The sequence below is a fragment of the Geospiza fortis genome, unplaced genomic scaffold, assembly GCF_000277835.1.
Source record: "Geospiza fortis unplaced genomic scaffold, GeoFor_1.0 scaffold592, whole genome shotgun sequence".
NCBI classification, from domain to species: domain Eukaryota; kingdom Metazoa; phylum Chordata; class Aves; order Passeriformes; family Thraupidae; genus Geospiza; species Geospiza fortis.
This window is the reverse complement of record NW_005054609.1, coordinates 423,186-431,203: the sequence shown is the minus strand read 5'-3', so window position 1 is coordinate 431,203 and position 8,018 is coordinate 423,186. Positions and strand designations below refer to the sequence as shown.

The following is an 8,018-nucleotide window of genomic DNA, read 5'->3' as shown; positions in this document are numbered from 1 at the left end:
CGGCGGGGCGCCCGCCGCTCCTCAGCGCCCTCCGGGGCCGTCTCCCCTCGCACTGACCCTTGTGAACTCGCTCGTCCCCTCCCAGCCCAGCGGCAGCGCCGCGGTGAGCCCCGCTTCGAGCACGCCCGGCCCTGTCGGGTTACCCTGGCCGAGGAAGGAGGGAGCTCCGAGCCTTCCCCCGCGCAGGCAGCAGGGTGCTGGGAGCAGCGGTGACCGGCAGTGTTTGACTGGAGAAGCCTTGGCAGGCTGAAGAAAGCATCGATCACAATTGTGTACGTTTGGTATTGATCCAAGACAAGTAGTTTCAGTGTCAACAGAGTACTTACGGCTTTTTCGGTTCTGATTGCACTTTGAATTGGGACAAGGTGTAGGCCAAAAGGAGGTATTGCCAAGTAGTGCTCCTGGAATAAAAATCCACGTTTCCCCCAGTAACATTCAGTTCAACGTTCGTGGTGTGCTGCTTTTACTGTAATTCTTGAATATCTGTTTGCTTGGGTGGATGGGAAAAGAACTTTTGAATTCTGATTACATTCCTCTAACTTCTTGCTGCACATTTTATTTTCTTGCTTCAGGAGCTGACTTGGGCAAGTTCCTGGAAAGTACGTGTGAATTTTTTTCTTATGATTCTGCTGGTTGCTTTTGTTCTTAAGAAACTCTTTAATAAACAAAAATTAATTTGCTATTCTGTGAATGGAGCATTTGGTTGATACAAATGATAATTGGAATGTATCATTGGATACAATGATAATTGGAAACCTTTGTAAACAAAATTAGTCGCAGTTGTCACCAACAAAAGCTTTGTTTTGCTATTTTTAAGTTTTGTTATTGGGTGGTGACTGCAGTGGATAATGAGAGCATTATTGCTATGAGGTGTTGGTTTTCTTGCCATGCATTTGAATAGGTATCCTTTGAGCAGTTAGTTGATGCTGGTGTAAAAATGTGTGACCTAATTAATCCTGGGGGTGCCAGCAGAAATGTTGAGTGTCCACGGCCCCATCTGCACCTGCTTTGCTCCCCAGGTTCATGTAGTTGTACAAGTCAGTTGATATCAGTGGTTGTGTGCCTGGTGTTAATTTCTGAATGAATGTGTGATTAAAAAAAAAAAAGTTTCTGTCTAATAGTTTGCTGGATTAAAGAGAAGGCAGAATTTTAGCCCTGGAAGTTGGATGTCACCTTTTATTTTGAGACTTTGATAGACTGGTTCAGTATCTGGCAATATTGTGTGTAAATACTGGGGTTGAATGGTTTTAAGAGCTTCTCAGGCTCTCCCAGCCCCTGGATACAGGAATGTGCCTGGGGACACCTGCTCACTGTATTTCTTTTGAGGCCTTTTTCTGAATGGTTTCTTGAGACTGTGTTTTAAAGGAGGAGCATAGAACTAAAGCATAATGTGGTTTTGGAGCAGCAATGATTTGTTTCACAGGGTGCTTAAAAAAAAATTGATGCCACAGTGAAAGTTTGGACTCTTGTTACAGGTGTTGACCTTGAGGATTGTAAAATATCCTCAGGTGCTCCTGTTTGCATTTTTGCTTGTGTTTCTAAAACATATAGTAAACTAAAACTGTGATCCCTGTGATTATGTAAGTGATAAAAAATGCTTGTAAATACACATTTGAGGGCTTTGTAATTAATTTTTTCCTTCCTGTTTTACTCCTCAGTTGAGGAAAAAAAACTGTAAAAAGGGAGTTCAAAGGTTTTGGGGTTTTTTAAAGGAATTGCAACTAAGCACCACTGTATCTGTCATGTCTGGATGAAGTTCTGTCACTGGAGTTCCTCATACCTGAATGTAAGAAAAAAATCAGTAGTTTTTTAAGATCTATAGATACTTCATGTAAAAACAACCCTAGATATCAGAGTCCCATGGAACAAATTGTTGGGACAGCTGAGTGGCTGAAGGCTTTGCTGGTACATCTCTATGCTGAAAGATCTTTCTATTTAAACCTGAAAGGACAACACTGGTTCACAGTAACTGATGAAGATGAGTTGGGCACTATGATCTGTGCTTTCCCCTTTGGCCTCTCTGTTCCTTTATTTATTTTAATTACTAAGAATGTGAAATCTCATTTTGCCTACTTTTGTCTGGTCTTGCAAGTTCGATTAACTGTCATGTATATGTTTCTTATTCTTTCATTGAGGTCTTTAAAATTCTTCCCTAGGACTCTTCAAAGTATGGTATTAAGTTCTTTCATAGTCTGCTTTAGGAAAAAAAAATCCATTTCCTAACAGTTTTTTCTTAATTTTTCTTATTTTCTTACTTTTTCCCCCTTCAGTGTTTCTACTCAAAGATTAGTGGAGATAAACTATATATAATTCATGATTATAGATAGAGCCATGGGGCAGAGCAAGGGATCCTTCTCCCTACAGAGCTTCCTAGAGAGCCATTGGATGCTTTGGTGAGGAGAAACCTTTTTCTTTGTTTACTGAGGAAGCATTTGCCTTGAAAGGGACTCTTGCTTTGTGTGGTTGTCTCATCAATTTATTTTAATTAATAGAGTGACATTTGAAAGGCAAGGTGTGTGAATTGGTATAGGGGGATGGGGTTTGATCTTTTGGGAACTAAGTCAGTTTCCTGCCCAGCTTAGTCTCTCCTTGTATCTCTTGCTCTCAACTCCAGAGCATTTTTTTCCTTTGCTTAAAGAATCTCGCTTCAAAATCACCAGAAGTGAGAAAATGTAGCAAGTTTGCTCAAGGTGTGCCTAAGTTGTGGATGGAACTGAGAATTAAGTGCTTGAAGTGACAAGGTCTGTATGGCGTTGGCCCTCTTGTGGCTGGTGGCAATATGTGTGTGGATATATATAACCAGTTCATCATGGCCATGTTTAATGCCATTATTTTTTTATGTTTAGCTCAGATGGCAGCTGCAGATTGTAGCAGGCTGAGGTCTTTGCATTGCTTTGTTAGGAGCTGAGATTGCCACTGTGTGTTGACTACAAAACGTGTCCACTTCTCTTTTTTTGCAGAGGGAGGGCTTTCATTCCATTTCCTCTAAAGGTGATTAAGCATTCCTTGAATTTAGACACTGTAGAGATGGCTTGATGCCTGCATGGGAAACTAGGCTGCCATTGAAATTTGTCTTTGCCTCTCTTCTGTTTTAAATGGGAAGGATGCATAGAATTGTTTGGAGGCATCTGAGGTTTTTCCCAAGCATGAAATCAAAGTGTGTTTTTTCAGGAGTGAGCCTCTCCTGTAATCCTTAAAGCTTGTAATATATAGAAGCTGGATATGTAGACCTCAGGATTATGAGAAAAGCAGAAGGAATCCCATGAGCTGTGTAGAGGTTGTAGAGTGTGTAGGTCAGTGAAAGTTTTTGATGGCTATTTAGAGAATTGTTTTAAAATACTGTGTTGTTGACTGCTTTCTGGATTGCTTACTAATTTTTGATAATCTCAGTTATTAAAACAGTGCATTATCATCATTCTCTTTTTGGCCATATGTTTAAAAATTTTTAGGGAAATAAAGAGCAATAACTTGATGGCTTTAGTAGGTCTGCTTGTATATGTAGTTTGTCATTATAAACAGATAAACAAGCTTACATATACAGTTAAAAAACTGTTTAGAAAGATATTTTTGTACTGTTAAATAGTTACTATTCCAGTGAAAGTAAGCATGATGCACTGCAGTTTGTGTTTTGCTACTTGAAATTTTGTCCTTTTTATTCAATAGAGAAATTCCTGTTTCAGGTTCTGGTTACAATGAAACAGTTTCTTTTATGTTCCTTCTCTTCTTCACAATAAATGTAAATTGCATTCTGTTAGTAGTATTTTATGGTAAAGATACTTTTTGTGGCTTGTGTGACTGGGAGACTCAGATGTCCATGGGTGGATCAGTTTGGGTGAAAGCAGATGGGATCCATGTGTAGTGGTGTGTCCATTCAGACTGGAAGAAACAGGGAAGAGATACACTCTGGACACTGCAGAGATGACTTTGGGTGAAGTTTGTGATGATAGATAGCTGAATAGCTGAATTTATGTGCCTTCAGCCTTAGAATCACAATGTCATGTGGAAGGAGTTGGTTTGGCTGGCAAATAATGGATTTATGAAGTGATTTTTTGAGCCATGTGTGTTAGAATCTGAGGATGATTTAGTTGGAAGAGTCTTTGGTGGTTGTCTGCTCCAGCCTCCTGCACAAAGCAGGGCTGACGTCAGTGTTAGACTGTGTGTGACAGAAAGTGAGTGAGGCTGATCATGGAATAACATATGGCAAGGTTTTTATGTAGAAACATTTCATAACTTGACTTAATAAATCAGATGCCCCATTCAACCACCATTAAAACCAGTGGAAGCTTTCATGGTAGGCTTAGTTAGTGCTGAATCATCTGCATATGTGATTTTCTCTGTAACACTAAGTTTTAAGAGTACTAAGGCCAGGATCAGGCTAACATCACAAGTCAATTCACAAAGATATGGTTCTTAGATCTAAATAAGAGATTTTTTTTTAGCAAATATTGCAAAAAGGGATATGCTATTAAAAATACTGTAGTTCATATGTAGTATGCAGTGTGATAGACATGCTGATTCTCTCTGTTAAGTCACTGTTGAATATTTGTTTCCTGAAGTATAGGATGTCTCAGCACTGCAAAAGCAGGAAACCTTAGGGAACAGGGTGGGAGGGGAGGGAGAGAATAGCCAAAGCCCAAGGAAGCTGGTTATTTAAATGACATGTTAAAAATGAACCCCTGAACCTCTGAGCAACTCAGATCTGTTAATTCACTGGTTGTTGTCAGTGAATGTACTCTGAAGCTGTGTTCTTCCACTTTGAAAATATGTATGGGCTATATAACGTGTGTGGTGAGTGGGAGAGAGGTGGTGCAGTGGGGTTTTGGTTGCATTCACAGTCTGGCTTCTGGCCCTGCTGGGGAGCAGCTAGATACACTTGGCGTCTTGATCTGTAATGCCTTGTGGAAGGGCACAGGTGAAATAGTTACTTACCAGCAAGTTTTCCATGTACAAGGTAGACAGATGTGAAAGTGAGTTTGTTTTTTTTTTTTTTTTTTTAAAGTGAGTTTTGTTTGTTTTTTAAGCTGGAAAGTGAGCTCTGGCAGGGTTTTGGGATAGGATTTGGAATGAGAAGCATTCGTGTTCCAGCCAGTGGCAAGGCCAAGGGTGTGGTTCCCTGACTCTGCTTGGAGTTTAATCGCTGGTGTCTGCCTTTGGCTGGAGTCTGGTAATGAAGGTGGAGGTCACGCTGTGTTCTGGTGGGGGAAGTGGGAAAAGCCTTCACATTTGGCTGTGTGCAGGTGAAGCAAGAAGTGGAAACTCTCCAGCCTACATCTAACCACGAAGTTCACAACAGTAGGTAGAAAGGAGAACATCTTGAATTGTGTTACTTAATGTTCTCAATTTGTCTTGGATTTGGTTATTAGGTGTGTAGGTCTTGTTGGTCTCTTGTGTCAGTTCTGTCCTTGAAGGGCTCCTTGTATTTGTCCTTCTTGACTAGGGTGCAACATGTTGCAAGCTGAGGTGCTCCATAAAGCTTTAGGTGCACCTGTGCAGTGAGCAGGGGAGTGCCAGTTGGAAAGTGCCATTTGAGGTAGTCATGGACAATTTTTGATCAGAAATTGCCAAGAGATTGAAATACTTTGGCAAGGGTTTGAGACAGGGAGGTTATAAGACTTCAAGAGATCTAGAAATCTAAGTGTAATAATAGAGGTACAGTTTCTGGAGAAGTGGATGGTTTGGACATTGCTCCCTTAGGAAAAACTTTCTGGTGTGTGGGTAGCTGGCCTTGGAAAATTCAAGCCTTTATCAGGAATCAGGTTTGTTAAGCCTGAAGAGACTCCTGTGACTTGTCTGGCATCTTGTATAATGTGACTAATATGTTTTTTTCCCTCTGATTAATTTTCTGTTTACACTGGAACTTACTTAGTAGAAAATATTTTCACATTGATCTAAAACAAGGTAACTTTGTTGATTATCTCCAAATATCTTGCTTCAGTCCCTTCACTGAATAGACTTGGGTCTTCTGATGTTTTTACCTGAGACCAAGATACTTAATTTTTTCTCAAAGCTCAATAAATAGAGCTTTAGTATGTTGTTGGTGTTTTTTCTTCTCACTGTAGGGCATATCTGTTAGACTCCATCAAGTTTAGAACACCTGATTTATCATCTCTTTGGCCTCTTAAAACAAAAAGGACACTGTATCCCTTCAGTTGTAAAATTTGCTGTATATTTACTCTGCATTTTGTTTTCCTGGGTTAAGTGTGGTTTTTTTTGTTTTTTTTTGTTAGCTCTTCTAGTCAATGTTGTATCATATATTCCTTTTCAGTTGATTAATATAATGCTTCTCAGCACGGTTTCAGGGTTATGTTTTTCCAGAACAGTCTTACATGTCTTATATATCACCTGTGTTTTCTGCTTGTGAGTCTCTTGACTTTGCCTTATTCAGTGCAACCTGCTGTACTGGACTGAGTCATTGAATAATTCATGGTGGTACTATTGATGATGTGTCATTTCCATTATTTACCATATCAATGTTTGTCATCCTTAGGTTTTAGAAGTTTTGTGGCCAATGTTACAGACTCTGTAGAAGATAGCTTCTTACCTCTTGGTTTTCAGAATTTTGTTCTGTCTGAGCTGGGTTGTAGATTCTTTAGAAGAGAAGAAAACTTAGGTTGCAATGATTTGAGAGTTTTTATGTGGTTCTGAATGATTTTGTCCTCTTTAACATTCTACTGAACTGAAATGTCCTGCAGAAGTTAAAATTTATCTACTTGCTCAAGCAATGACTTTTCTATTCTTACAAAAGTATATTTTGATTGCATGTCTTCCATAAATCTGTGTTGCCTGGCCTTAATCATGTCAGTGTCCTTTAATCAGTGCTGTCTGCTTTAGCCAGTGATTAATATCAAACAGGTTGTGTAGCCACCTGAGTCATCCTGTTTACCATTGTACTTCAAAGGTGGCTTGCATACAGTTGCAGATCATCCTTAATATTTCAAAAATTATAGAAAATCAGCATTAATTTTTCAGTGAACCTGTTAATTTTTTTTTAAAAACCCAGTTACTGGCACTGACATTAGCTAGCTCTAGTAGCTGCCTGTGGAAGGTGAAGTTTTCTCATCTTGATGTAATGTTGCTGTTGAATGGTGGAACACTGCTGTTAAATTCCTTCTCCACATTTAAGGACAACCCATTTCCTTCCACTTAAGACTGCTCATGTTGGATTTTTGTTGTGGTCTTTGGTTCTCACATTTTCATCCAGTTTCTAGGTTTAAAAGACTCTTTCAGACTTTCAGTAGCAACAGAACTATCTTGAAACGAAAGGATACTTTTCTTCTTAAACATTTCTGATCAAAGAGTAGACCATTTAAAAATAAAATAGCTGTGTATAGAAAGGATCAGTGGTATATATATTTTTCAAGGTTTAGGTTTCCAGAGTTAATTAAAAACCTAAGCATGCAGTGGCCCCAAAGCTATAAATTGCAATGACAGTCCAAATCTTTTTTTTTTTGTCTACAGAAAAGATTAGATGGTCAGACCTGAATGCAGCCATTGCCTAGGTTTAACTTAGAATGCCAAGAACCTCTCTCTTGATAGTCTCTACTCAGAACAGCAGAACATCTTGGTAAGACAAATAGTCATGTGCTACTAGCTGAGGGAATTCTGTAATGGAAATGCAGGAATTCAACATTGCCTGAAAGTCTTAACGCAGGTGCCTATCAGTAACAAATGAACTTAATTTTATTATCTGTGCTTGAGCAAAGTCTAGAAAATGTGGTAGTTTTGATATTTCAAATCTCTGAAAACAGCTTTTTGGCTAGATATTTATTAGCTAGCTGTATGTTTTAAATAAGATACCAGAGTTTATGGGCAAAACGTGCACAGTAATTGTAGACGTTCAACTGTAACATCTTACACATTTTAACACATAAATCTATCTAGTAGAATCAAGTTCTGGCTTGTGTCTGTAGCAGGTATTTGAGAGCTTTACTACATTTGTAAGGTACTAAATAGTGAGCTTAAAAAATAATTTAAGAAACTGTAAGCTTGGTAGAATAACCATAGTTCCTCAAGTAAAC

At 39.0% G+C, this 8,018-nt stretch overlaps 1 protein-coding gene across 10 annotated transcripts in view; it reads left to right on the top strand.

Annotated features, from left to right (window-relative positions):
- Positions 1 to 7: 7 nt before the first annotated feature.
- Positions 8 to 8,018, top strand: part of GIGYF2 (GRB10 interacting GYF protein 2) — a 75,194-nt gene continuing 67,183 nt past the window's right edge. For 7 of the 10 annotated variants that reach the window (XM_031064625.1, XM_031064626.1, XM_031064624.1 and 4 more), the window contains exon 1: positions 8 to 599. The gene's annotated coding sequence lies outside the window, so the exon portion shown is untranslated. The remainder of the gene's footprint in view (positions 600 to 8,018) is intronic. The other 3 variants (XM_031064621.1, XM_031064622.1, XM_005430220.3) reach the window with 3 other exon arrangements.